A 21,873-nucleotide genomic window follows, 5' to 3' on the forward strand; every position below is an offset into this window, starting at 1 on the left:
ATTACATATTACATTACATTTTTTCAACTTATCAATGAATTTACTTGAGTTAAGAAGTAAAAGAGGTCTAAAGTTAATGTTTTTGAGCACCTACAGCCAAACCACACTGGAAATGCCCAATCTCGTCTGATCTTGGAAGCTATGCAGTGTTGGGCCTGGTTAGTACTTGGATGGGAAACCACCTGGGAATACCAGGTGCTGTAGGTAATTTTATGCAGCCATAACATTCTTTTCTATTACATTTTACATTTAATTTTTTCAACTTATCAATGAATTTTCTTGAGTAAAGAAGTAAAAGAGGTCTAAAGTTAATGTTTTTGAGCTCCTTCAGCCAAACCACACTGGACATTCCCAATCTCGTCTGATCTTGGAAGCTATGCAGTGTTGGGCCTGGTTAGTACTTGGATGGGAGAACACCTAGGAATCCCAGGTGCTGTAGGTAATTTTATACTGCCATAACAGTCTTTTCTATTACATTTTACATTTAATTTTTTCAACTTATCAATGAATTTACTTGAGTTAAGAAGTAATAGAGGTCTAAAGTTAATGCTTTTGAGCACGTACAGCCAAACCACTTTGGATATGCCCAATCTTGTCTGATCTTGGAAGCTATGCAGTGTTGGGCCTGGTTTGTACTTGGTTGTGGGACCACTTGGGAATACCAGGTGCTGTATGTAATTTTAGACAGCCAAAACATTCTTTTCTATTACATTTTACATTTAATTTTTTCATCTTATCAATGAATTTACTTGAGTTAAGAAGTAAAAGAGGTCTAAAGTTAATGTTTTCGAGCACCTACAGCCAAACCACACTGGACATGCCCAATCTCATCTGATCTTGGAAGCTATGCAGTGTTGGGCCTGGTTAGTACTTGGATGGGAGACCACCTGGGAATACCAGGTGCTGTAGGTAATTTTATACAGCCAAAACATTCTTTTCTATTACATTTTACATTTAATTTTTTCAACTTATCAATGAATTTACTTGAGTTAAGAAGTAATAGAGGTCTAAAGTTATTGTTTTTGAGCACCTACAGCCAAACCACACTGGACATGCCCAATCTCGTCTGATCTTGGAAACTATGCAGTGTTGGGCCTGGTTAGTACTTGGATGGGAAACCACCTGGGAATACCAGGTGCTGTAGGTAATTTTATGCAGCCATAACATTCTTTTCTATTACATTTTACATTTAATTTTTTCAACTTATCAATGAATTTTCTTGAGTAAAGAAGTAAAAGAGGTTTAAAGTTAATGTTTTTGAGCTCCTTCAGCCAAACCACACTGGACATGCCCAATCTCGTTTGATCTTGGAAGCTATGCAGTGTTGGGCCTGGTTAGTACTTGGACGGGAAACCACCTGGGAATACCAGGTGCTGTAGGTAATTTTATATAGCCATAACATTCTTTTCTATTACATTTTACATTACATTTTTTCAACTTATCAATGAATTTACTTGAGTTAAGAAGTAAAAGAGGTCTAAAGTTAATGCTTTTGAGCACGTACAGCCAAACCACACTGGACATGCCCAATCTTGTCTGATCTTGGAAGCTATGCAGTGTTGGGCCTGGTTTGTACTTGGTTGGGGGACCACCTGGGAAAACCAGGTGCTGTAGGTAATTTAAGACAGCCAAAACATTCTTTTCTATTACATTTTACATTTAATTTTTTCAACTTATCAATGAATTTCCTTGAGTTAAGAAGTAAAAGAGGTCTAAATTTAATGCTTTTGAGCACCTACAGCCAAACCACACTAGACATGCCCAATCTCATCTGATCTTGGAAGCTATGCAGTGCTGGGCCTGGTTTGTACTTGGATGGGAGACCATCTGGAATACCAGGTGCTGTATGTAATTTGAGACAGCCAAAACATTCTTTTCTATTACATTTTACATTTAATTTTTTCAACTTATCAATGAATTTACTTGAGTTAAGAAGTAAAAGAGGTATAAAGTTAATGTTTTTGAGCACCTAATGCCAAACCACACTGGACATGCCCAATCTCGTCTGATCTTGGAAGCTATGCAGTGTTGGGCCTGGTTAGTACTTGGATGGGAGACCACCTAGGAATCCAAGGTGCTGTAGGTAATTTTTTACTGCCATAACAGTCTTTTCTATTACATTTTACATTTAATTTTTTCAACTTATCAATGAATTTACTTGAGTTAAGAAGTAATAGAGGTCTAAAGTTAATGCTTTTGAGCACCTACAGCCAAACCACACTGGACATGCCCAATCTCGTTTGATCTTGGAAGCTATGCAGTGTTGGGCCTGGTTAGTACTTGGACGGGAAACCACCTGGGAATAGCAGGTGCTGTAGGTAATTTTATATAGCCATAACATTCTTTTCTATTACATTTTACATTACATTTTTTCAACTTATCAATGAATTTACTTGAGTTAAGAAGTAAAAGAGGTCTAAAGTTAATGTTTTTGAGCACCTACAGTCAAATCACACTGGACATGCCCAATCTCGTCTGATCTTGAAAGCTATGCAGTGTTGGGCCTGGTTAGTACTTGGATGGGAGACCACCTGGGAATGCCAGGTGCTGTAGGTAATTTTATACTGCCATAACATTCTTTTCTATTACATTTTACATTTAATTTTTTCAACTTATCAATGAATTTACTTGAGTTAAGAAGAAAAAGAGGTCTAAGGTTAATATTTTTGAGCACCTACAGTCAAACCACACAGGACATGCCCAATCTCGTCTGATCTTGGAAGCTATGCAGTGTTGGGCCTGGTTAATACTTGGATGGGAGACCCCCTGGGAATACCAGGTGCTGTAGGTAATTTTATACTGACATAACATTCTTTTCTATTACATTTTACATTTAATTTTTTCAACTTATCAATGAATTTACTTGAGTTAAGAAGTAATAGAGGTCTAAATTTAATGCTTTTGAGCACCTACAGCCAAACCACACTAGACATGCCCAATCTCGTCTGATCTTGGAAGCGATGCAGTGTTGGGCCTGGTTTGTACTTGGATGGGAGACCACCTGGGAATGCCAGGTGCTGTATGTAATTTTAGACAGCCAAAACATTCTTTTCTATTACATTTTACATTCAATTTTTTCAACTTATCAATGAATTTACTTGAGTAAAGAAGTAAAAGAGGTCTAAAGTTAATGTTTTTGAGCTCCTTCAGCCAAACCACAATGGACATGCCCAATCTCGTCTGATCTTGTAAGCTATGCAGTGTTGGGCCTGGTTAGTACTTGGATGGGAGACGACCTAGGAATACCAGGTGCTGTATGTAATTTTGGACAGCCAAAACATTCTTTTCTATTACATTTTACATTTAATTTTTTCAACTTATCAATGAATTTACTTGAGTTAAGAAGTAAAAGAGGTCTAAAGTTAATGTTTTTGAGCACCTACAGCCAAACCACACTGGACATGCCCAATCTCGTCTGATCTTGGAAGCTATGCAGTGTTGGGCCTGGTTAGTACTTGGATGGGAGACCACCTGGGAATACCAGGTGCTGTAGGTAATTTTATACAGCCATAACATTCTTTTCTATTACATTTTACATTTAATTTTTTCAACTTATCAATGAATTTACTTGAGTTAAGAAGTAATAGAGGTCTAAAGTTAATGTTTTTGAGCACCTACAGCCAAACCACACTGGACATGCCCAATCTCATCTGATCTTGGAAGCTATGCAGTGTTGGGCCTGGTTAGTACTTGGATGGGAGACCACCTGGGAATACCAGGTGCTGTAGGTAATTTTATGCAGCCAAAACATTCTTTTCTATTACATTTTACATTTAATTTTTTCAACTTATCAATGAATTTACTTGAGTAAAGAAGTAATAGAGGTCTAAAGTTAATGTTTTTAAGCTCCTTCAGCCAAACCACACTGGACATGCCCAATCTCGTCTGATCTTGGAAGCTATGCAGTGTTGGGCCTGGTTAGTACTTGGATGGGAGACCACCTAGGAATCCCAGGTGCTGTAGGTAATTTTATACTGCCATAACATTCTTTTCTATTACATTTTACATTTAATTTTTTCAACTTATCAATGAATTTACTTGAGTTAAGAAGTAAAAGAGGTCTAAAGTTAATGTTTTTGAGTTCCTTCAGCCAAACCACACTGGACATTCCCAATCTCGTCTGATCTTGGAAGCTATGCAGTGTTGGGCATGGTTAGTACTTGGATGGGAGAACACCTAGGAATCCCAGGTGCTGTAGGTAATTTTATACTGCCATAACAGTCTTTTCTATTACATTTTACATTTAATTTTTTCAACTTATCAATGAATTTACTTGAGTTAAGAAGTAATAGAGGTCTAAAGTTAATGTTTTTGAGCACCTACAGCCAAACCACACTAGACATACCCAATCTCATCTGATCTTGGAAGCTATGCAGTGCTGGGCCTGGTTTGTTCTTGGATGGGAGACCATCTGGGAATACCAGGTGCTGTATGTAATTTGAGACAGCCAAAACATTCTTTTCTATTACATTTTACATTTAATTTTTTCAACTTATCAATGAATTTACTTGAGTTAAGAAGTAATAGAGGTCTAAATTTAATGCTTTTGAGCACCTAATGCCAAACCACACTGGACATGCCCAATCTCGTCTGATCTTGGAAGCTATGCAGTGTTGGGCCTGGTTAGTTCTTGGATGGGAGACCACCTGGGAATACCAGGTGCTGTAGGTAATTTTATACAGCCATAACATTCTTTTCTATTACATTTTACATTTAATTTTTTCATCTTATCAATGAATTTACTTGAGTTAAGCAGTAAAAGACGTCTAAAGTTAATGTTTTTGAGCACCTACAGCAAAACCACACTGGACATGCCCAGTCTCGTCTGATCTTGGAAGCTATGCAGTGTTGGGCCTGGTTAGTACTTGGATGGGAGACCACCTAGGAATCCCAGGTGCTGTAGGTAATTTTTTACTGCCATAACAGTCTATTCTATTACATTTTACATTTAATTTTTTCAACTTATCAATGAATTTACTTGAGTTAAGAAGTAATAGAGGTCTAAAGTTAATACTTTTGAGCACCTACAGCCAAACCACACTGGACATGCCCAATCTCGTTTGATCTTGGAAGCTATGCAGTGTTGGGCCTGGTTAGTACTTGGACGGGAAACCACCTGGGAATACCAGGTGCTGTAGGTAATTTTATATAGCCATAACATTCTTTTCTATTACATTTTACATTACATTTTTTCAACTTATCAATGAATTTACTTGAGTTAAGAAGTAAAAGAGGTCTAAAGTTAATGTTTTTGAGCACCTACAGCCAAACCACACTGGAAATGCCCAATCTCGTCTGATCTTGGAAGCTATGCAGTGTTGGGCCTGGTTAGTACTTGGATGGGAAACCACCTGGGAATACCAGGTGCTGTAGGTAATTTTATGCAGCCATAACATTCTTTTCTATTACATTTTACATTTAATTTTTTCAACTTATCAATGAATTTTCTTGAGTAAAGAAGTAAAAGAGGTCTAAAGTTAATGTTTTTGAGCTCCTTCAGCCAAACCACACTGGACATTCCCAATCTCGTCTGATCTTGGAAGCTATGCAGTGTTGGGCCTGGTTAGTACTTGGATGGGAGAACACCTAGGAATCCCAGGTGCTGTAGGTAATTTTATACTGCCATAACTGTCTTTTCTATTACATTTTACATTTAATTTTTTCAACTTATCAATGAATTTACTTGAGTTAAGAAGTAATAGAGGTCTAAAGTTAATGCTTTTGAGCACGTACAGCCAAACCACTTTGGATATGCCCAATCTTGTCTGATCTTGGAAGCTATGCAGTGTTGGGCCTGGTTTGTACTTGGTTGGGGGACCACTTGGGAATACCAGGTGCTGTATGTAATTTTAGACAGCCAAAACATTCTTTTCTATTACATTTTACATTTAATTTTTTCAACTTATCAATGAATTTACTTGAGTTAAGAAGTAAAAGAGGTCTAAAGTTAATGTTTTTGAGCACCTACAGCCAAACCACACTGGACATGCCCAATCTCGTCTGATCTTGGAAGCTATGCAGTGTTGGGCCTGGTTCGTACTTGGATGGGAGACCACCTGGGAATACCAGGTGCTGTAGGTAATTTTATACAGCCAAAACATTCTTTTCTATTACATTTTACATTTAATTTTTTCAACTTATCAATGAATTTACTTGAGTTAAGAAGTAATAGAGGTCTAAAGTTAATGTTTTTGAGCACCTACAGCCAAACCACACTGGACATGCCCAATCTCGTCTGATCTTGGAAACTATGCAGTGTTGGGCCTGGTTAGTACTTGGATGGGAAACCACCTGGGAATACCAGGTGCTGTAGGTAATTTTATGCAGCCATAACATTCTTTTCTATTACATTTTACATTTAATTTTTTCAACTTATCAATGAATTTTCTTGAGTAAAGAAGTAAAAGAGGTTTAAAGTTAATGTTTTTGAGCTCCTTCAGCCAAACCACACTGGACATGCCCAATCTCGTTTGATCTTGGAAGCTATGCAGTGTTGGGCCTGGTTAGTACTTGGACTGGAAACCACTTGGGAATACCAGGTGCTGTAGGTAATTTTATATAGCCATAACATTCTTTTCTATTACATTTTACATTACATTTTTTCAACTTATCAATGAATTTACTTGAGTTAAGAAGTAAAAGAGGTCTAAAGTTAATGCTTTTGAGCACGTACAGCCAAACCACACTGGACATGCCCAATCTTGTCTGATCTTGGAAGCTATGCAGTGTTGGGCCTGGTTTGTACTTGGTTGGGGGACCACCTGGGAAAACCAGGTGCTGTAGGTAATTTAAGACAGCCAAAACATTCTTTTCTATTACATTTTACATTTAATTTTTTCAACTTATCAATGAATTTCCTTGAGTTAAGAAGTAAAAGAGGTCTAAATTTAATGTTTTTGAGCACCTACAGCCAAACCACACTAGACATGCCCAATCTCATCTGATCTTGGAAGCTATGCAGTGCTGGGCATGGTTTGTACTTGGATGGGAGACCATCTGGAATACCAGGTGCTGTATGTAATTTGAGACAGCCAAAACATTCTTTTCTATTACATTTTACATTTAATTTTTTCAACTTTTCAATGAATTTACTTGAGTTAAGAAGTAAAAGAGGTATAAAGTTAATGTTTTTGAGCACCTAATGCCAAACCACACTGGACATGCCCAATCTCGTCTGATCTTGGAAGCTATGCAGTGTTGGGCCTGGTTAGTTCTTGGATGGGAGACCACCTGGGAATACCAGGTGCTGTAGGTAATTTTATACAGCCATAACATTCTTTTCTATTACATTTTACATTTAATTTTTTCATCTTATCAATGAATTTACTTGAGTTAAGCAGTAAAAGAGGTCTAAAGTTAATGTTTTTGAGCACCTACAGCCAAACCACACTGGACATGCCCAATCTCATCTGATCTTGGAAGCTATGCAGTGTTGGGCCTGGTTAGTACTTGGATGGGAGACCACCTAGGAATCCAAGGTGCTGTAGGTAATTTTTTACTGCCATAACAGTCTTTTCTATTACATTTTACATTTAATTTTTTCAACTTATCAATGAATTTACTTGAGTTAAGAAGTAATAGAGGTCTAAAGTTAATGCTTTTGAGCACCTACAGCCAAACCACACTGGACATGCCCAATCTCGTTTTATCTTGGAAGCTATGCAGTGTTGGGCCTGGTTAGTACTTGGACGGGAAACCACCTGGGAATACCAGGTGCTGTAGGTAATTTTATATAGCCATAACATTCTTTTCTATTACATTTTACATTACATTTTTTCAACTTATCAATGAATTTACTTGAGTTAAGAAGTAAAAGAGGTCTAAAGTTAATGTTTTTGAGCACCTACAGTCAAACCACACTGGACATGCCCAATCTCGTCTGATCTTGAAAGCTATGCAGTGTTGGGCCTGGTTAGTACTTGGATGGGAGACCACCTGGGAATGTCAGGTGCTGTAGGTAATTTTATACTGCCATAACATTCTTTTCTATTACATTTTACATTGAATTTTTTCAACTTATCAATGAATTTACTTGAGTTAAGAAGAAAAAGAGGTCTAAGGTTAATATCTTTGAGCACCTAGAGCCAAACCACACTGAACATGCCCAATCTCGTCTGATCTTGGAAGCTATGCAGTGTTGGGCCTGGTTAGTACTTGGATGGGAGACCACCTGGGAATACCAGGTGCTGTAGATAATTTTATATAGCCATAACATTCTTTTCTATTACATTTTACATTACATTTTTTCAACTTATCAATGAATTTACTTGAGTTAAGAAGTAAAAGAGGTCTAAAGTTAATGTTTTTGAGCACCTACAGTCAAACCACACAGGACATGCCCAATCTCGTCTGATCTTGGAAGCTATGCAGTGTTGGGCCTGGTTAATACTTGGATGGGAGACCCCCTGGGAATACCAGGTGCTGTAGGTAATTTTATACTGCCATAACATTCTTTTCTATTACATTTTACATTTAATTTTTTCAACTTATCAATGAATTTACTTGAGTTAAGAAGTAATAGAGGTCTAAATTTAATGCTTTTGAGCACCTACAGCCAAACCACACTAGACATGCCCAATCTCGTCTGATCTTGGAAGCGATGCAGTGTTGGGCTTGGTTTGTACTTGGATGGGAGACCACCTGGGAATGCCAGGTGCTGTATGTAATTTTAGACAGCCAAAACATTCTTTTCTATTACATTTTACATTTAATTTTTTCAACTTATCAATGAATTTACTTGAGTAAAGAAGTAAAAGAGGTCTAAAGTTAAAGTTTTTGAGCTCCTTCAGCCAAACCACAATGGACATGCCCAATCTCGTCTGATCTTGTAAGCTATGCAGTGTTGGGCCTGGTTAGTACTTGGATGGGAGACGACCTAGGAATACCAGGTGCTGTATGTAATTTTGGACAGCCAAAACATTCTTTTCTATTACATTTTACATTTAATTTTTTCAACTTATCAATGAATTTACTTGAGTTAAGAAGTAAAAGAGGTCTAAAGTTAATGTTTTTGAGCACCTACAGCCAAACCACACTGGACATGCCCAATCTCGTCTGATCTTGGAAGCTATGCAGTGTTGGGCCTGGTTAGTACTTGGATGGGAGACCACCTGGGAATACCAGGTGCTGTAGGTAATTTTATACAGCCATAACATTTTTTTTTCTATTACATTTTACATTTAATTATTTCAACTTATCAATGAATTTACTTGAGTTAAGAAGTAATAGAGGTCTAAAGTTAATGTTTTTGAGCACCTACAGCCAAACCACACTGGACATGCCCAATCTCATCTGATCTTGGAAGCTATGCAGTGTTGGGCCTGGTTAGTACTTGGATGGGAGACCACCTGGGAATACCAGGTGCTGTAGGTAATTTTATGCAGCCAAAACATTCTTTTCTATTACATTTTACATTTAATTTTTTCAACTTATCAATGAATTTACTTGAGTAAAGAAGTAATAGAGGTCTAAAGTTAATGTTTTTAAGCTCCTTCAGCCAAACCACACTGGACATGCCCAATCTTGTCTGATCTTGGAAACTATGCAGTGTTGGGCCTGGTTAGTACTTGGATGGGAGACCACCTAGGAATCCCAGGTGCTGTAGGTAATTTTATACTGCCATAACATTCTTTTCTATTACATTTTACATTTAATGTTTTCAACTTATCAATGAATTTACTTGAGTTAAGAAGTAAAAGAGGTCTAAAGTTAATGCTTTTGAGCACCTACAGCCAAACCACACTGGACATGCCCAATCTCGTCTGATTTTGGAAGCTAAGCAGTGTTGGGCTGGTTTGTACTTGGATGGGAGACCACCTGGGAATACCAGGTGCTGTATGTAATTTTAGACAGCCAAAACATTCTTTTCTATTACATTTTACATTTAATTTTTTCAACTTATCAATGAATTTACTTGAGTTATGAAGTAAAAGAGGTCTAAAGTTAATGTTTTTGAGCACCTACAGTCAAACCACACAGGACATGCCCAATCTCGTGTGGTCTTGGAAGCTATGCAGTGTTGGGCCTGGTTAATACTTGGATGGGAGACCCCCTGGGAATACCAGGTGCTGTAGGTAATTTTATACTGCCATAACATTCTTTTCTATTACATTTTACATTTAATTTTTTCAACTTATCAATGAATTTACTTGAGTTAAGAAGTAATAGAGGTCTAAATTTAATGCTTTTGAGCACCTACAGCCAAACCACACTAGACATGCCCAATCTCGTCTGATCTTGGAAGCGATGCAGTGTTGGGCCTGGTTTGTACTTGGATGGGAGACCACCTGGGAATGCCAGGTGCTGTATGTAATTTTAGACAGCCAAAACATTCTTTTCTATTACATTTTACATTTAATTTTTTCAACTTATCAATGAATTTACTTGAGTAAAGAAGTAAAAGAGGTCTAAAGTTAATGTTTTTGAGCTCCTTCAGCCAAACCACAATGGACATGCCCAATCTCGTCTGATCTTGTAAGCTATGCAGTGTTGGGCCTGGTTAGTACTTGGATGGGAGACGACCTAGGAATACCAGGTGCTGTATGTAATTTTGGACAGCCAAAACATTCTTTTCTATTACATTTTACATTTAATTTTTTCAACTTATCAATGAATTTACTTGAGTTAAGAAGTAAAAGAGGTCTAAAGTTAATGTTTTTGAGCACCTACAGCCAAACCACACTGGACATGCCCAAACTCGTCTGATCTTGGAAGCTATGCAGTGTTGGGCCTTGTTAGTACTTGGATGGGAGACCACCTGGGAATACCAGGTGCTGTAGGTAATTTTATACAGCCATAACATTCTTTTCTATTACATTTTACATTTAATTTTTTCAACTTATCAATGAATTTACTTGAGTTAAGAAGTAATAGAGGTCTAAAGTTAATGTTTTTGAGCACCTACAGCCAAACCACACTGGACATGCCCAATCTCATCTGATCTTGGAAGCTATGCAGTGTTGGGCCTGGTTAGTACTTGGATGGGAGACCACCTGGGAATACCAGGTGCTGTAGGTAATTTTATGCAGCCAAAACATTCTTTTCTATTACATTTTACATTTAATTTTTTCAACTTATCAATGAATTTACTTGAGTAAAGAAGTAAAAGAGGTCTAAAGTTAATGTTTTTAAGCTCCTTCAGCCAAACCACACTGGACATGCCCAATCTTGTCTGATCTTGGAAGCTATGCAGTGTTGGGCCTGGTTAGTACTTGGATGGGAGACCACCTAGGAATCCCAGGTGCTGTAGGTAATTTTATACTGCCATAACATTCTTTTCTATTACATTTTACATTTAATTTTTTCAACTTATCAATGAATTTACTTGAGTTAAGAAGTAAAAGAGGTCTAAAGTTAATGTTTTTGAGTTCCTTCAGCCAAACCACACTGGACATTCCCAATCTCGTCTGATCTTGGAAGCTATGCAGTGTTGGGCATGGTTAGTACTTGGATGGGAGAACACCTAGGAATCCCAGGTGCTGTAGGTAATTTTATACTGCCATAACAGTCTTTTCTATTACATTTTACATTTAATTTTTTCAACTTATCAATGAATTTACTTGAGTTAAGAAGTAATAGAGGTCTAAAGTTAATGTTTTTGAGCACCTACAGCCAAACCACACTGGACATGCCCAATCTCGTCTGATCTTGGAAGCTATGCAGTGTTGGGCCTGGTTAGTACTTGGATGGGAAACCACCTGGGAATACCAGGTGCTGTAGGTAATTTTATGCAGCCATAACATTCTTTTCTATTACATTTTACATTTAATTTTTTCAACTTATCAATGAATTTTCTTGAGTAAAGAAGTAAAAGAGGTCTAAATTTAATGTTTTTGAGCTCCTTCAGCCAAACCACACTGGACATTCCCAATCTCGTCTGATCTTGGAAGCTATGCAGTGTTGGGCCTGGTTAGTACTTGGATGGGAGAACACCTAGGAATCCCAGGTGCTGTAGGTAATTTTATACTGCCATAACAGTCTTTTCTATTACATTTTACATTTAATTTTTTCAACTTATCAATGAATTTACTTGAGTTAAGAAGTAAAAGAGGTCTAAAGTTAAAGCTTTTGAGCACCTACAGCCAAACCACACTGGACATGCCCAATCTCGTCTGATTTTGGAAGCTAAGCAGTGTTGGGCTGGTTTGTACTTGGATGGGAGACCACCTGGGAATACCAGGTGCTGTATGTAATTTTAGACAGCCAAAACATTCTTTTCTATTACATTTTACATTTAATTTTTTCAACTTATCAATGAATTTACTTGAGTTAAGAAGTAAAAGAGGTCTAAAGTTAATGTTTTTGAGCACCTACAGTCAAACCACACAGGACATGCCCAATCTCGTCAGATCTTGGAAGCTATGCAGTGTTGGGCCTGGTTAATACTTGGATGGGAGACCCCCTGGGAATACCAGGTGCTGTAGGTAATTTTATACTGCCATAACATTCTTTTCTATTACATTTTACATTTAATTTTTTCAACTTATCAATGAATTTACTTGAGTTAAGAAGTAATAGAGGTCTAAATTTAATGCTTTTGAGCACCTACAGCCAAACCACACTAGACATGCCCAATCTCGTCTGATCTTGGAAGCGATGCAGTGTTGGGCCTGGTTTGTACTTGGATGGGAGACCACCTGGGAATGCCAGGTGCTGTATGTAATTTTAGACAGCCAAAACATTCTTTTCTATTACATTTTACATTTAATTTTTTCAACTTATCAATGAATTTACTTGAGTAAAGAAGTAAAAGAGGTCTAAAGTTAATGTTTTTGAGCTCCTTCAGCCAAACCACAATGGACATGCCCAATCTCGTCTGATCTTGTAAGCTATGCAGTGTTGGGCCTGGTTAGTACTTGGATGGGAGACGACCTAGGAATACCAGGTGCTGTATGTAATTTTGGACAGCCAAAACATTCTTTTCTATTACATTTTACATTTAATTTTTTTCAACTTATCAATGAATTTACTTGAGTTAAGAAGTAAAAGAGGTCTAAAGTTAATGTTTTTGAGCACCTACAGCCAAACCACACTGGACATGCCCAATCTCGTCTGATCTTGGAAGCTATGCAGTGTTGGGCCTTGTTAGTACTTGGATGGGAGACCACCTGGGAATACCAGGTGCTGTAGGTAATTTTATACAGCCATAACATTCTTTTCTATTACATTTTACATTTAATTTTTTCAACTTATCAATGAATTTACTTGAGTTAAGAAGTAATAGAGGTCTAAAGTTAATGTTTTTGAGCACCTACAGCCAAACCACACTGGACATGCCCAATCTCATCTGATCTTGGAAGCTATGCAGTGTTGGGCCTGGTTAGTACTTGGATGGGAGACCACCTGGGAATACCAGGTGCTGTAGGTAATTTTATGCAGCCAAAACATTCTTTTCTATTACATTTTACATTTAATTTTTTCAACTTATCAATGAATTTACTTGAGTAAAGAAGTAAAAGAGGTCTAAAGTTAATGTTTTTAAGCTCCTTCAGCCAAACCACACTGGACATGCCCAATCTTGTCTGATCTTGGAAGCTATGCAGTGTTGGGCCTGGTTAGTACTTGGATGGGAGACCACCTAGGAATCCCAGGTGCTGTAGGTAATTTTATACTGCCATAACATTCTTTTCTATTACATTTTACATTTAATTTTTTCAACTTATCAATGAATTTACTTGAGTAAAGAAGTAAAAGAGGTCTAAATTTAATGTTTTTGAGCTCCTTCAGCCAAACCACACTGGACATTCCCAATCTCGTCTGATCTTGGAAGCTATGCAGTGTTGGGCCTGGTTAGTACTTGGATGGGAGAACACCTAGGAATCCCAGGTGCTGTAGGTAATTTTATACTGCCATAACAGTCTTTTCTATTACATTTTACATTTAATTTTTTCAACTTATCAATGAATTTACTTGAGTTAAGAAGTAATAGAGGTCTAAAGTTAATGCTTTTGAGCAAGTACAGCCAAACCACACTGGATATGCCCAATCTTGTCTGATCTTGGAAACTATGCAGTGTTGGGCCTGGTTTGTACTTGGTTGGGGGACCACCTGGGAATACCAGGTGTGTATGTAATTTTAGACAGCCAAAACATTCTTTTCTATTACATTTTACATTTAATTTTTTCAACTTATCAATGAATTTACTTGAGTTAAGAAGTAAAAGAGGTCTAAAGTTAATATTTTTGAGCACCTACAGCCAAACCACACTGGACATGCCCAATCTCGTCTGATCTTGGAAGCTATGCAGTGTTGGGCCTGGTTAGTACTTGGATGGGAGAACACCTAGGAATCCCAGGTGCTGTATGTAATTTTAGACAGCCAAAACATTCTTTTCTATTACATTTTACATTTAATTTTTTCAACTTATCAATGAATTTACTTGAGTTAAGAAGTAAAAGAGGTCTAAAGTTAATGTTTTTGAGCACCTACAGCCAAACCACACTGGACATTCCCAATCTCGTCTGATCTTGGAAGCTATGCAGTGTTGGGCCTGGTTAGTACTTGGATGGGAGACCACCTGGGAATACCAGGTGCTGTAGGTAATTTTATACTGCCATAACATTCTTTTCTATTACATTTTACATTTAATTTTTTCAACTTATCAATGAATTTACTTGAGTTAAGAAGTAATAGAGGTCTAAATTTAATGCTTTTGAGCACCTAATGCCAAACCACACTGGACATGCCCAATCTCGTCTGATCTTGGAAGCTATGCAGTGTTGGGCCTGGTTAGTTCTTGGATGGGAGACCACCTGGGAATACCAGGTGCTGTAGGTAATTTTATACAGCCATAACATTCTTTTCTATTACATTTTACATTTAATTTTTTCATCTTATCAATGAATTTACTTGAGTTAAGCAGTAAAAGAGGTCTAAAGTTAATGTTTTTGAGCACCTACAGCAAAACCACACTGGACATGCCCAATCTTGTCTGATCTTGGAAGCTATGCAGTGTTGGGCCTGGTTAGTACTTGGATGGGAGACCACCTAGGAATCCCAGGTGCTGTAGGTAATTTTTTACTGCCATAACAGTCTATTCTATTACATTTTACATTTAATTTTTTCAACTTATCAATGAATTTACTTGAGTTAAGAAGTAATAGAGTTCTAAAGTTAATACTTTTGAGCACCTACAGCCAAACCACACTGGACATGCCCAATCTCGTTTGATCTTGGAAGCTATGCAGTGTTGGGCCTGGTTAGTACTTGGACGGGAAACCACCTGGGAATACCAGGTGCTGTAGGTAATTTTATATAGCCATAACATTCTTTTCTATTACATTTTACATTACATTTTTTCAACTTATCAATGAATTTACTTGAGTTAAGAAGTAAAAGAGGTCTAAAGTTAATGTTTTTGAGCACCTACAGCCAAACCACACTGGAAATGCCCAATCTCGTCTGATCTTGGAAGCTATGCAGTGTTGGGCCTGGTTAGTACTTGGATGGGAAACCACCTGGGAATACCAGGTGCTGTAGGTAATTTTATGCAGCCATAACATTCTTTTCTATTACATTTTACATTTAATTTTTTCAACTTATCAATGAATTTTCTTGAGTAAAGAAGTAAAAGAGGTCTAAAGTTAATGTTTTTGAGCTCCTTCAGCCAAACCACACTGGACATTCCCAATCTCGTCTGATCTTGGAAGCTATGCAGTGTTGGGCCTGGTTAGTACTTGGATGGGAGAACACCTAGGAATCCCAGGTGCTGTAGGTAATTTTATACTGCCATAACAGTCTTTTCTATTACATTTTACATTTAATTTTTTCAACTTATCAATGAATTTACTTGAGTTAAGAAGTAATAGAGGTCTAAAGTTAATGCTTTTGAGCCCGTACAGCCAAACCACTTTGGATATGCCCAATCTTGTCTGATCTTGGAAGCTATGCAGTGTTGGGCCTGGTTTGTACTTGGTTGGGGGACCACTTGGGAATACCAGGTGCTGTATGTAATTTTAGACAGCCAAAACATTCTTTTCTATTACATTTTACATTTAATTTTTTCAACTTATCAATGAATTTACTTGAGTTAAGAAGTAAAAGAGGTCTAAAGTTAATGTTTTCGAGCACCTACAGCCAAACCACACTGGACATGCCCAATCTCGTCTGATCTTGGAAGCTATGCAGTGTTGGGCCTGGTTAGTACTTGGATGGGAGACCACCTGGGAATACCAGGTGCTGTAGGTAATTTTATACAGCCAAAACATTCTTTTCTATTACATTTTACATTTAATTTTTTCAACTTATCAATGAATTTACTTGAGTTAAGAAGTAATAGAGGTCTAAAGTTAATGTTTTTGAGCACCTACAGCCAAACCACACTGGACATGCCCAATCTCGTCTGATCTTGGAAACTATGCAGTGTTGGGCCTGGTTAGTACTTGGATGGGAAACCACCTGGGAATACCAGGTGCTGTAGGTAATTTTATATAGCCATAACATTCTTTTCTATTACATTTTACATTTAATTTTTTCAACTTATCAATGAATTTTCTTGAGTAAAGAAGTAAAAGAGGTTTAAAGTTAATGTTTTTGAGCTCCTTCAGCCAAACCACACTGGACATGCCCAATCTCGTTTGATCTTGGAAGCTATGCAGTGTTGGGCCTGGTTAGTACTTGGACGGGAAACCACCTGGGAATACCAGGTGCTGTAGGTAATTTTATATAGCCATAACATTCTTTTCTATTACATTTTACATTACATTTTTTCAACTTATCAATGAATTTACTTGAGTTAAGAAGTAAAAGAGGTCTAAAGTTAATGCTTTTGAGCACGTACAGCCAAACCACACTGGACATGCCCAATCTTGTCTGATCTTGGAAGCTATGCAGTGTTGGGCCTGGTTTGTACTTGGTTGGGGGACCACCTGGGAAAACCAGGTGCTGTAGGTAATTTAAGACAGCCAAAACATTCTTTTCTATTACATTTTACATTTAATTTTTTCAACTTATCAATGAATTTCCTTGAGTTAAGAAGTAATAGAGGTCTAAATTTAATGCTTTTGAGCACCTACAGCCAAACCACACTAGACATGCCCAATCTCATCTGATATTGGAAGCTATGCAGTGCTGGGCCTGGTTTGTACTTGGATGGGAGACCATCTGGAATACCAGGTGCTGTATGTAATTTGAGACAGCCAAAACATTCTTTTCTATTACATTTTACATTTAATTTTTTCAACTTATCAATGAATTTACTTGAGTTAAGAAGTAAAAGAGGTATAAAGTTAATGTTTTTGAGCACCTAATGCCAAACCACACTGGACATGCCCAATCTCGTCTGATCTTGTAAGCTATGCAGTGTTGGGCCTGGTTAGTTCTTGGATGGGAGACCACCTGGGAATACCAGGTGCTGTAGGTAATTTTATACAGCCATAACATTCTTTTCTATTACATTTTACATTTAATTTTTTCATCTTATCAATGAATTTACTTGAGTTAAGCAGTAAAAGAGGTCTAAAGTTAATGTTTTTGAGCACCTACAGCCAAACCACACTGGACATGCCCAATCTCGTCTGATCTTGGAAGCTATGCAGTGTTGGGCCTGGTTAGTACTTGGATGGGAGACCACCTAGGAATCCAAGGTGCTGTAGGTAATTTTTTACTGCCATAACAGTCTTTTCTATTACATTTTACATTTAATTTTTTCAACTTATCAATGAATTTACTTGAGTTAAGAAGTAATAGAGGTCTAAAGTTAATGCTTTTGAGCACCTACAGCCAAACCACACTGGACATGCCCAATCTCGTTTGATCTTGGAAGCTATGCAGTGTTGGGCCTGGTTAGTACTTGGACGGGAAACCACCTGGGAATACCAGGTGCTGTAGGTAATTTTATATAGCCATAACATTCTTTTCTATTACATTTTACATTACATTTTTTCAACTTATCAATGAATTTACTTGAGTTAAGAAGAAAAAGAGGTCTAAGGTTAATATTTTTGAGCACCTAGAGCCAAACCACACTGAACATGCCCAATCTCGTCTGATCTTGGAAGCTATGCAGTGTTGGGCCTGGTTAGTACTTGGATGGGAGACCACCTGGGAATACCAGGTGCTGTAGATAATTTTATATAGCCATAACATTCTTTTCTATTACATTTTACATTACATTTTTTCAACTTATCAATGAATTTACTTGAGTTAAGAAGTAAAAGAGGTCTAAAGTTAATGTTTTTGAGCACCTACAGTCAAACCACACAGGACATGCCCAATCTCGTCTGATCTTGGAAGCTATGCAGTGTTGGGCCTGGTTAATACTTGTATGGGAGACCCCCTGGGAATACCAGGTGCTGTAGGTAATTTTATACTGCCATAACATTCTTTTCTATTACATTTTACATTTAATTTTTTCAACTTATCAATGAATTTACTTGAGTTAAGAAGTAATAGAGGTCTAAATTTAATGCTTTTGAGCACCTACAGCCAAACCACACTAGACATGCCCAATCTCGTCTGATCTTGGAAGCGATGCAGTGTTGGGCTTGGTTTGTACTTGGATGGGAGACCACCTGGGAATGCCAGGTGCTGTATGTAATTTTAGACAGCCAAAACATTCTTTTCTATTACATTTTACATTTAATTTTTTCAACTTATCAATGAATTTACTTGAGTAAAGAAGTAAAAGAGGTCTAAAGTTAAAGTTTTTGAGCTCCTTCAGCCAAACCACAATGGACATGCCCAATCTCGTCTGATCTTGTAAGCTATGCAGTGTTGGGCCTGGTTAGTACTTGGATGGGAGATGACCTAGGAATACCAGGTGCTGTATGTAATTTTGGACAGCCAAAACATTCTTTTCTATTACATTTTACATTTAATTTTTTCAACTTATCAATGAATTTACTTGAGTTAAGAAGTAAAAGAGGTCTAAAGTTAATGTTTTTGAGCACCTACAGCCAAACCACACTGGACATGCCCAATCTCGTCTGATCTTGGAAGCTATGCAGTGTTGGGCCTGGTTAGTACTTGGATGGGAGACCACCTGGGAATACCAGGTGCTGTAGGTAATTTTATACAGCCATAACATTCTTTTCTATTACATTTTACAATTAATTTTTCAACTTATCAATGAATTTACTTGAGTTAAGAAGTAATAGAGGTCTAAAGTTAATGTTTTTGAGCACCTACAGCCAAACCACACTGGACATGCCCAATCTCGTCTGATCTTGGAAGCTATGCAGTGTTGGGCCTGGTTAGTACTTGGATGGGAGACCACCTGGGAATACCAGGTGCTGTAGGTAATTTTATGCAGCCAAAACATTCTTTTCTATTACATTTTACATTTAATTTTTTCAACTTATCAATGAATTTACTTGAGTAAAGAAGTAAAAGAGGTCTAAAGTTAATGTTTTTAAGCTCCTTCAGCCAAACCACACTGGACATGCCCAATCTTGTCTGATCTTGGAAGCTATGCAGTGTTGGGCCTGGTTAGTACTTGGATGGGAGACCACCTAGGAATCCCAGGTGCTGTAGGTAATTTTATACTGCCATAACATTCTTTTCTATTACATTTTACATTTAATTTTTTCAACTTATCAATGAATTTACTTGAGTTAAGAAGTAAAAGAGGTCTAAAGTTAATGCTTTTGAGCACCTACAGCCAAACCACACTGGACATGCCCAATCTCGTCTGATTTTGGAAGCTATGCAGTGTTGGGCTGGTTTGTACTTGGATGGGAGACCACCTGGAAATACCAGGTGCTGTATGTAATTTTAGACAGCCAAAACATTCTTTTCTATTACATTTTACATTTAATTTTTTCAACTTATCAATGAATTTACTTGAGTTAAGAAGTAAAAGAGGTCTAAAGTTAATGTTTTTGAGCACCTACAGCCAAACCACACTGGACATGCCCAATCTCGTCTGATCTTGGAAGCTATGCAGTGTTGGGCCTGGTTAGTACTTGGATGGGAGACCACCTGGCAATATCAGGTGCTGTAGGTAATTTAATACAGCCTTAGCATTCTTTTCTATTACATTTTACATTTAATTTTTCAACTTATCAATGAATTTCCTTGAGTTAAGAAGTAATAGAGGTCTAAATTTAATGCTTTTGAGCACCTACAGCCAAACCACACTAGACATGCCCAATCTCATCTGATCTTGGAAGCTATGCAGTGCTGGGCCTGGTTTGTACTTGGATGGGAGACCATCTGGGAATACCGGGTGCTGTATGTAATTTGAGACAGCCAAAACATTCTTTTCTATTACATTTTACATTTAATTTTTTCAACTTATCAATGAATTTACTTGAGTTAAGAAGTAAAAGAGGTATAAAGTTAATGTTTTTGAGCACCTAATGCCAAACCACACTGGACATGCCCAATCTCGTCTGATCTTGGAAGCTATGCAGTGTTGGGCCTGGTTAGTTCTTGGATGGGAGACCACCTGGGAATACCAGGAGCTGTAGGTAATTTTATACAGATATAACATTCTTTTCTATTACATTTTACATTTAATTTTTTCATCTTATCAATGAATTTACTTGAGTTAAGCAGTAAAAGAGGTCTAAAGTTAATGTTTTTGAGCACCTACAGCCAAACCACACTGGACATGCCCAATCTCGTCTGATCTTGGAAGCTATGCAGTGTTGGGCCTGGTTAGTACATGGATGGGAGACCACCTAGGAATCCCAGGTGCTGTAGGTAATTTTTTACTGCCATAACAGTCTTTTCTATTACATTTTACATTTAATTTTTTCAACTTATCAATGAATTTACTTGAGTTAAGAAGTAATAGAGGTCTAAAGTTAAAGCTTTTGAGCACCTACAGCCAAACCACAATGGACATGCAAAATCTCGTTTGATCTTGGAAGCTAAGCAGTGTTGGGCCTGGTTAGTACTTGGACGGGAAACCACCTGGGAATACCAGGTGCTGTAGGTAATTTTATATAGCCATAACATTCTTTTCTATTACATTTTACATTACTTCAACTTATCAATGAATTTACTTGAGTTAAGAAGTAAAAGAGGTCTAAAGTTAATGTTTATGAGCACCTACAGTCAAACCACACAGGACATGCCCAATCTCGTCTGATCTTGGAAGCTATGCAGTGTTGGGCCTGGTTAGTACTTGGATGGGAGACCCCATGGGAATAACAGGTGCTGTAGGTAATTTTATACTGCCATAACATTCTTTTCTATTACATTTTACATTTAATTTTTTCAACTTATCAATGAATTTACTTGAGTTAAGAAGTAATAGAGGTCTAAATTTAATGCTTTTGAGCACCTACAGCCAAACCACACTGGACATGCCCAATCTCGTCTGATCTTGTAAGCCTTGCTGTGTTGGGCCTGGTTTGTACTTGGATGGGAGACCACCTGGGAATACCAGTTGCTGTAGGAAATTTTATACAGCCAAAATATTCTTTTCTATTACATTTTACATTAAATTTTTTCAACTTATCATTGAATTTACTTGAGTTAAGAAGTAAAAGAGGTCTAAAGTTAATGTTTTTGAGCACCTACAGCCAAACCACACTGGACATGCCCAATCTCGTCTGATCTTGGAAGCTATGCAGTGTTGGGCCTGGTTAGTACTTGGATGGGAGACCACCTGGGAATACCTGGAGCTGTAGGTAATTTTATACTGCCAAAACATTCTTTTCTATTACATTTTACATTTCATTTTTCAACTTATCATTGAATTTACTTGAGTTAAGAAGTAAAAGAGGTCTAAAGTTAATATTTTTAAGCACCTACAGCCAAACCACACTGGAAATGCCCAATCTTGTCTGATCTTGGAAACTATGCAGTGTTGGGCCTGGTTAGTACTTGGATGGGAGACCACCTGGGAATACCAGGTGCTGTAGGTAATTTTATGCAGCCATAACATTCTTTTCTATTACATTTTACATTTAATTTTTTCAACTT

The 21,873-nt window shown here is 37.4% G+C and overlaps 18 non-coding genes and 69 pseudogenes across 18 annotated transcripts; all 87 read left to right on the forward strand.

The window, feature by feature from the left end:
• The first annotated feature begins 88 nt into the window (after nt 1–88).
• Nucleotides 89–207, forward strand: LOC148495372 (5S ribosomal RNA). The gene has a single exon (XR_015870432.1). It is a non-coding gene; the product is annotated as a 5S ribosomal RNA (ribosomal RNA).
• A 116-nt stretch (nt 208–323) lies between these two features.
• LOC148495373 (5S ribosomal RNA) lies at nt 324–442 on the forward strand (annotated as a pseudogene).
• Nucleotides 443–558: 116 nt separating this feature from the next.
• LOC148495374 (5S ribosomal RNA) lies at nt 559–677 on the forward strand (annotated as a pseudogene).
• Nucleotides 678–793: 116 nt separating this feature from the next.
• LOC148495375 (5S ribosomal RNA) lies at nt 794–912 on the forward strand. The gene has a single exon (XR_015871413.1). It is a non-coding gene; the product is annotated as a 5S ribosomal RNA (ribosomal RNA).
• Nucleotides 913–1,028: 116 nt separating this feature from the next.
• LOC148495376 (5S ribosomal RNA) lies at nt 1,029–1,147 on the forward strand. Its single transcript, XR_015870509.1, has one exon. It is a non-coding gene; the product is annotated as a 5S ribosomal RNA (ribosomal RNA).
• A 116-nt stretch (nt 1,148–1,263) lies between these two features.
• On the forward strand, nt 1,264–1,382 carry LOC148495377 (5S ribosomal RNA; annotated as a pseudogene).
• A 116-nt stretch (nt 1,383–1,498) lies between these two features.
• On the forward strand, nt 1,499–1,617 carry LOC148495378 (5S ribosomal RNA; annotated as a pseudogene).
• Nucleotides 1,618–1,733: 116 nt separating this feature from the next.
• LOC148495379 (5S ribosomal RNA) lies at nt 1,734–1,851 on the forward strand (annotated as a pseudogene).
• A 116-nt stretch (nt 1,852–1,967) lies between these two features.
• On the forward strand, nt 1,968–2,086 carry LOC148495380 (5S ribosomal RNA; annotated as a pseudogene).
• A 116-nt stretch (nt 2,087–2,202) lies between these two features.
• LOC148495381 (5S ribosomal RNA) lies at nt 2,203–2,321 on the forward strand (annotated as a pseudogene).
• Nucleotides 2,322–2,437: 116 nt separating this feature from the next.
• On the forward strand, nt 2,438–2,556 carry LOC148495382 (5S ribosomal RNA; annotated as a pseudogene).
• Nucleotides 2,557–2,672: 116 nt separating this feature from the next.
• LOC148495383 (5S ribosomal RNA) lies at nt 2,673–2,791 on the forward strand (annotated as a pseudogene).
• A 116-nt stretch (nt 2,792–2,907) lies between these two features.
• On the forward strand, nt 2,908–3,026 carry LOC148495384 (5S ribosomal RNA; annotated as a pseudogene).
• A 351-nt stretch (nt 3,027–3,377) lies between these two features.
• Nucleotides 3,378–3,496, forward strand: LOC148495385 (5S ribosomal RNA). The gene has a single exon (XR_015870250.1). It is a non-coding gene; the product is annotated as a 5S ribosomal RNA (ribosomal RNA).
• Nucleotides 3,497–3,612: 116 nt separating this feature from the next.
• LOC148495386 (5S ribosomal RNA) lies at nt 3,613–3,731 on the forward strand. The gene has a single exon (XR_015871415.1). It is a non-coding gene; the product is annotated as a 5S ribosomal RNA (ribosomal RNA).
• A 116-nt stretch (nt 3,732–3,847) lies between these two features.
• On the forward strand, nt 3,848–3,966 carry LOC148495387 (5S ribosomal RNA; annotated as a pseudogene).
• A 116-nt stretch (nt 3,967–4,082) lies between these two features.
• LOC148495388 (5S ribosomal RNA) lies at nt 4,083–4,201 on the forward strand (annotated as a pseudogene).
• Nucleotides 4,202–4,317: 116 nt separating this feature from the next.
• LOC148495389 (5S ribosomal RNA) lies at nt 4,318–4,436 on the forward strand (annotated as a pseudogene).
• A 116-nt stretch (nt 4,437–4,552) lies between these two features.
• LOC148495390 (5S ribosomal RNA) lies at nt 4,553–4,671 on the forward strand (annotated as a pseudogene).
• A 116-nt stretch (nt 4,672–4,787) lies between these two features.
• Nucleotides 4,788–4,906, forward strand: LOC148495391 (5S ribosomal RNA; annotated as a pseudogene).
• Nucleotides 4,907–5,022: 116 nt separating this feature from the next.
• LOC148495392 (5S ribosomal RNA) lies at nt 5,023–5,141 on the forward strand (annotated as a pseudogene).
• A 116-nt stretch (nt 5,142–5,257) lies between these two features.
• LOC148495393 (5S ribosomal RNA) lies at nt 5,258–5,376 on the forward strand. The gene has a single exon (XR_015870433.1). It is a non-coding gene; the product is annotated as a 5S ribosomal RNA (ribosomal RNA).
• A 116-nt stretch (nt 5,377–5,492) lies between these two features.
• On the forward strand, nt 5,493–5,611 carry LOC148495394 (5S ribosomal RNA; annotated as a pseudogene).
• A 116-nt stretch (nt 5,612–5,727) lies between these two features.
• LOC148495395 (5S ribosomal RNA) lies at nt 5,728–5,846 on the forward strand (annotated as a pseudogene).
• Nucleotides 5,847–5,962: 116 nt separating this feature from the next.
• Nucleotides 5,963–6,081, forward strand: LOC148495396 (5S ribosomal RNA; annotated as a pseudogene).
• Nucleotides 6,082–6,197: 116 nt separating this feature from the next.
• LOC148495397 (5S ribosomal RNA) lies at nt 6,198–6,316 on the forward strand. Its single transcript, XR_015870510.1, has one exon. It is a non-coding gene; the product is annotated as a 5S ribosomal RNA (ribosomal RNA).
• Nucleotides 6,317–6,432: 116 nt separating this feature from the next.
• Nucleotides 6,433–6,551, forward strand: LOC148495398 (5S ribosomal RNA; annotated as a pseudogene).
• A 116-nt stretch (nt 6,552–6,667) lies between these two features.
• Nucleotides 6,668–6,786, forward strand: LOC148495399 (5S ribosomal RNA; annotated as a pseudogene).
• A 116-nt stretch (nt 6,787–6,902) lies between these two features.
• LOC148495400 (5S ribosomal RNA) lies at nt 6,903–7,020 on the forward strand (annotated as a pseudogene).
• A 116-nt stretch (nt 7,021–7,136) lies between these two features.
• LOC148495401 (5S ribosomal RNA) lies at nt 7,137–7,255 on the forward strand (annotated as a pseudogene).
• Nucleotides 7,256–7,371: 116 nt separating this feature from the next.
• LOC148495402 (5S ribosomal RNA) lies at nt 7,372–7,490 on the forward strand (annotated as a pseudogene).
• Nucleotides 7,491–7,606: 116 nt separating this feature from the next.
• LOC148495403 (5S ribosomal RNA) lies at nt 7,607–7,725 on the forward strand (annotated as a pseudogene).
• Nucleotides 7,726–7,841: 116 nt separating this feature from the next.
• Nucleotides 7,842–7,960, forward strand: LOC148495404 (5S ribosomal RNA; annotated as a pseudogene).
• Nucleotides 7,961–8,076: 116 nt separating this feature from the next.
• On the forward strand, nt 8,077–8,195 carry LOC148495405 (5S ribosomal RNA; annotated as a pseudogene).
• Nucleotides 8,196–8,311: 116 nt separating this feature from the next.
• On the forward strand, nt 8,312–8,430 carry LOC148495406 (5S ribosomal RNA; annotated as a pseudogene).
• Nucleotides 8,431–8,546: 116 nt separating this feature from the next.
• Nucleotides 8,547–8,665, forward strand: LOC148495407 (5S ribosomal RNA; annotated as a pseudogene).
• Nucleotides 8,666–9,016: 351 nt separating this feature from the next.
• On the forward strand, nt 9,017–9,135 carry LOC148495408 (5S ribosomal RNA). The gene has a single exon (XR_015870251.1). It is a non-coding gene; the product is annotated as a 5S ribosomal RNA (ribosomal RNA).
• A 118-nt stretch (nt 9,136–9,253) lies between these two features.
• On the forward strand, nt 9,254–9,372 carry LOC148495409 (5S ribosomal RNA). The gene has a single exon (XR_015871416.1). It is a non-coding gene; the product is annotated as a 5S ribosomal RNA (ribosomal RNA).
• A 116-nt stretch (nt 9,373–9,488) lies between these two features.
• On the forward strand, nt 9,489–9,607 carry LOC148495410 (5S ribosomal RNA; annotated as a pseudogene).
• Nucleotides 9,608–9,723: 116 nt separating this feature from the next.
• LOC148495411 (5S ribosomal RNA) lies at nt 9,724–9,841 on the forward strand (annotated as a pseudogene).
• Nucleotides 9,842–9,957: 116 nt separating this feature from the next.
• On the forward strand, nt 9,958–10,076 carry LOC148495412 (5S ribosomal RNA; annotated as a pseudogene).
• Nucleotides 10,077–10,192: 116 nt separating this feature from the next.
• On the forward strand, nt 10,193–10,311 carry LOC148495413 (5S ribosomal RNA; annotated as a pseudogene).
• Nucleotides 10,312–10,662: 351 nt separating this feature from the next.
• On the forward strand, nt 10,663–10,781 carry LOC148495414 (5S ribosomal RNA; annotated as a pseudogene).
• A 116-nt stretch (nt 10,782–10,897) lies between these two features.
• On the forward strand, nt 10,898–11,016 carry LOC148495415 (5S ribosomal RNA). Its single transcript, XR_015871417.1, has one exon. It is a non-coding gene; the product is annotated as a 5S ribosomal RNA (ribosomal RNA).
• A 116-nt stretch (nt 11,017–11,132) lies between these two features.
• On the forward strand, nt 11,133–11,251 carry LOC148495416 (5S ribosomal RNA; annotated as a pseudogene).
• Nucleotides 11,252–11,367: 116 nt separating this feature from the next.
• Nucleotides 11,368–11,486, forward strand: LOC148495417 (5S ribosomal RNA; annotated as a pseudogene).
• Nucleotides 11,487–11,602: 116 nt separating this feature from the next.
• Nucleotides 11,603–11,721, forward strand: LOC148495418 (5S ribosomal RNA). The gene has a single exon (XR_015870994.1). It is a non-coding gene; the product is annotated as a 5S ribosomal RNA (ribosomal RNA).
• Nucleotides 11,722–11,837: 116 nt separating this feature from the next.
• On the forward strand, nt 11,838–11,956 carry LOC148495419 (5S ribosomal RNA; annotated as a pseudogene).
• A 116-nt stretch (nt 11,957–12,072) lies between these two features.
• LOC148495420 (5S ribosomal RNA) lies at nt 12,073–12,190 on the forward strand (annotated as a pseudogene).
• A 116-nt stretch (nt 12,191–12,306) lies between these two features.
• LOC148495421 (5S ribosomal RNA) lies at nt 12,307–12,425 on the forward strand (annotated as a pseudogene).
• Nucleotides 12,426–12,541: 116 nt separating this feature from the next.
• LOC148495422 (5S ribosomal RNA) lies at nt 12,542–12,660 on the forward strand (annotated as a pseudogene).
• A 352-nt stretch (nt 12,661–13,012) lies between these two features.
• LOC148495423 (5S ribosomal RNA) lies at nt 13,013–13,131 on the forward strand (annotated as a pseudogene).
• A 116-nt stretch (nt 13,132–13,247) lies between these two features.
• Nucleotides 13,248–13,366, forward strand: LOC148495424 (5S ribosomal RNA). Its single transcript, XR_015871418.1, has one exon. It is a non-coding gene; the product is annotated as a 5S ribosomal RNA (ribosomal RNA).
• Nucleotides 13,367–13,482: 116 nt separating this feature from the next.
• Nucleotides 13,483–13,601, forward strand: LOC148495425 (5S ribosomal RNA; annotated as a pseudogene).
• Nucleotides 13,602–13,717: 116 nt separating this feature from the next.
• LOC148495426 (5S ribosomal RNA) lies at nt 13,718–13,836 on the forward strand (annotated as a pseudogene).
• Nucleotides 13,837–13,952: 116 nt separating this feature from the next.
• On the forward strand, nt 13,953–14,070 carry LOC148495427 (5S ribosomal RNA; annotated as a pseudogene).
• Nucleotides 14,071–14,186: 116 nt separating this feature from the next.
• LOC148495428 (5S ribosomal RNA) lies at nt 14,187–14,305 on the forward strand (annotated as a pseudogene).
• A 116-nt stretch (nt 14,306–14,421) lies between these two features.
• On the forward strand, nt 14,422–14,540 carry LOC148495429 (5S ribosomal RNA). Its single transcript, XR_015870459.1, has one exon. It is a non-coding gene; the product is annotated as a 5S ribosomal RNA (ribosomal RNA).
• Nucleotides 14,541–14,656: 116 nt separating this feature from the next.
• On the forward strand, nt 14,657–14,775 carry LOC148495430 (5S ribosomal RNA; annotated as a pseudogene).
• A 116-nt stretch (nt 14,776–14,891) lies between these two features.
• LOC148495431 (5S ribosomal RNA) lies at nt 14,892–15,010 on the forward strand (annotated as a pseudogene).
• A 116-nt stretch (nt 15,011–15,126) lies between these two features.
• Nucleotides 15,127–15,245, forward strand: LOC148495432 (5S ribosomal RNA; annotated as a pseudogene).
• A 116-nt stretch (nt 15,246–15,361) lies between these two features.
• LOC148495433 (5S ribosomal RNA) lies at nt 15,362–15,480 on the forward strand. The gene has a single exon (XR_015870434.1). It is a non-coding gene; the product is annotated as a 5S ribosomal RNA (ribosomal RNA).
• Nucleotides 15,481–15,596: 116 nt separating this feature from the next.
• LOC148495434 (5S ribosomal RNA) lies at nt 15,597–15,715 on the forward strand (annotated as a pseudogene).
• A 116-nt stretch (nt 15,716–15,831) lies between these two features.
• LOC148495435 (5S ribosomal RNA) lies at nt 15,832–15,950 on the forward strand (annotated as a pseudogene).
• A 116-nt stretch (nt 15,951–16,066) lies between these two features.
• Nucleotides 16,067–16,185, forward strand: LOC148495436 (5S ribosomal RNA). The gene has a single exon (XR_015870252.1). It is a non-coding gene; the product is annotated as a 5S ribosomal RNA (ribosomal RNA).
• Nucleotides 16,186–16,301: 116 nt separating this feature from the next.
• LOC148495437 (5S ribosomal RNA) lies at nt 16,302–16,420 on the forward strand. Its single transcript, XR_015870511.1, has one exon. It is a non-coding gene; the product is annotated as a 5S ribosomal RNA (ribosomal RNA).
• A 116-nt stretch (nt 16,421–16,536) lies between these two features.
• Nucleotides 16,537–16,655, forward strand: LOC148495438 (5S ribosomal RNA; annotated as a pseudogene).
• Nucleotides 16,656–16,771: 116 nt separating this feature from the next.
• On the forward strand, nt 16,772–16,890 carry LOC148495439 (5S ribosomal RNA; annotated as a pseudogene).
• Nucleotides 16,891–17,006: 116 nt separating this feature from the next.
• On the forward strand, nt 17,007–17,124 carry LOC148495440 (5S ribosomal RNA; annotated as a pseudogene).
• Nucleotides 17,125–17,240: 116 nt separating this feature from the next.
• LOC148495441 (5S ribosomal RNA) lies at nt 17,241–17,359 on the forward strand (annotated as a pseudogene).
• Nucleotides 17,360–17,475: 116 nt separating this feature from the next.
• Nucleotides 17,476–17,594, forward strand: LOC148495442 (5S ribosomal RNA; annotated as a pseudogene).
• A 116-nt stretch (nt 17,595–17,710) lies between these two features.
• LOC148495443 (5S ribosomal RNA) lies at nt 17,711–17,829 on the forward strand (annotated as a pseudogene).
• A 116-nt stretch (nt 17,830–17,945) lies between these two features.
• Nucleotides 17,946–18,064, forward strand: LOC148495444 (5S ribosomal RNA; annotated as a pseudogene).
• A 116-nt stretch (nt 18,065–18,180) lies between these two features.
• LOC148495445 (5S ribosomal RNA) lies at nt 18,181–18,299 on the forward strand (annotated as a pseudogene).
• A 116-nt stretch (nt 18,300–18,415) lies between these two features.
• Nucleotides 18,416–18,534, forward strand: LOC148495446 (5S ribosomal RNA; annotated as a pseudogene).
• Nucleotides 18,535–18,885: 351 nt separating this feature from the next.
• On the forward strand, nt 18,886–19,004 carry LOC148495447 (5S ribosomal RNA). The gene has a single exon (XR_015870254.1). It is a non-coding gene; the product is annotated as a 5S ribosomal RNA (ribosomal RNA).
• Nucleotides 19,005–19,119: 115 nt separating this feature from the next.
• On the forward strand, nt 19,120–19,238 carry LOC148495448 (5S ribosomal RNA). The gene has a single exon (XR_015870255.1). It is a non-coding gene; the product is annotated as a 5S ribosomal RNA (ribosomal RNA).
• A 116-nt stretch (nt 19,239–19,354) lies between these two features.
• Nucleotides 19,355–19,473, forward strand: LOC148495449 (5S ribosomal RNA; annotated as a pseudogene).
• A 116-nt stretch (nt 19,474–19,589) lies between these two features.
• Nucleotides 19,590–19,707, forward strand: LOC148495450 (5S ribosomal RNA; annotated as a pseudogene).
• Nucleotides 19,708–19,823: 116 nt separating this feature from the next.
• Nucleotides 19,824–19,942, forward strand: LOC148495451 (5S ribosomal RNA; annotated as a pseudogene).
• A 115-nt stretch (nt 19,943–20,057) lies between these two features.
• Nucleotides 20,058–20,176, forward strand: LOC148495452 (5S ribosomal RNA; annotated as a pseudogene).
• Nucleotides 20,177–20,292: 116 nt separating this feature from the next.
• On the forward strand, nt 20,293–20,411 carry LOC148495453 (5S ribosomal RNA; annotated as a pseudogene).
• A 116-nt stretch (nt 20,412–20,527) lies between these two features.
• LOC148495454 (5S ribosomal RNA) lies at nt 20,528–20,646 on the forward strand (annotated as a pseudogene).
• A 116-nt stretch (nt 20,647–20,762) lies between these two features.
• Nucleotides 20,763–20,881, forward strand: LOC148495455 (5S ribosomal RNA; annotated as a pseudogene).
• Nucleotides 20,882–20,992: 111 nt separating this feature from the next.
• On the forward strand, nt 20,993–21,111 carry LOC148495456 (5S ribosomal RNA; annotated as a pseudogene).
• Nucleotides 21,112–21,462: 351 nt separating this feature from the next.
• On the forward strand, nt 21,463–21,581 carry LOC148495457 (5S ribosomal RNA; annotated as a pseudogene).
• A 115-nt stretch (nt 21,582–21,696) lies between these two features.
• On the forward strand, nt 21,697–21,815 carry LOC148495458 (5S ribosomal RNA; annotated as a pseudogene).
• The last annotated feature ends 58 nt before the right edge of the window (nt 21,816–21,873 follow it).

Source organism: Taudactylus pleione, unplaced genomic scaffold (genome assembly GCF_031769625.1).
Source record: "Taudactylus pleione unplaced genomic scaffold, aTauple2 ptg000550l, whole genome shotgun sequence".
In the NCBI taxonomy this organism is placed as follows: domain Eukaryota; kingdom Metazoa; phylum Chordata; class Amphibia; order Anura; family Myobatrachidae; genus Taudactylus; species Taudactylus pleione.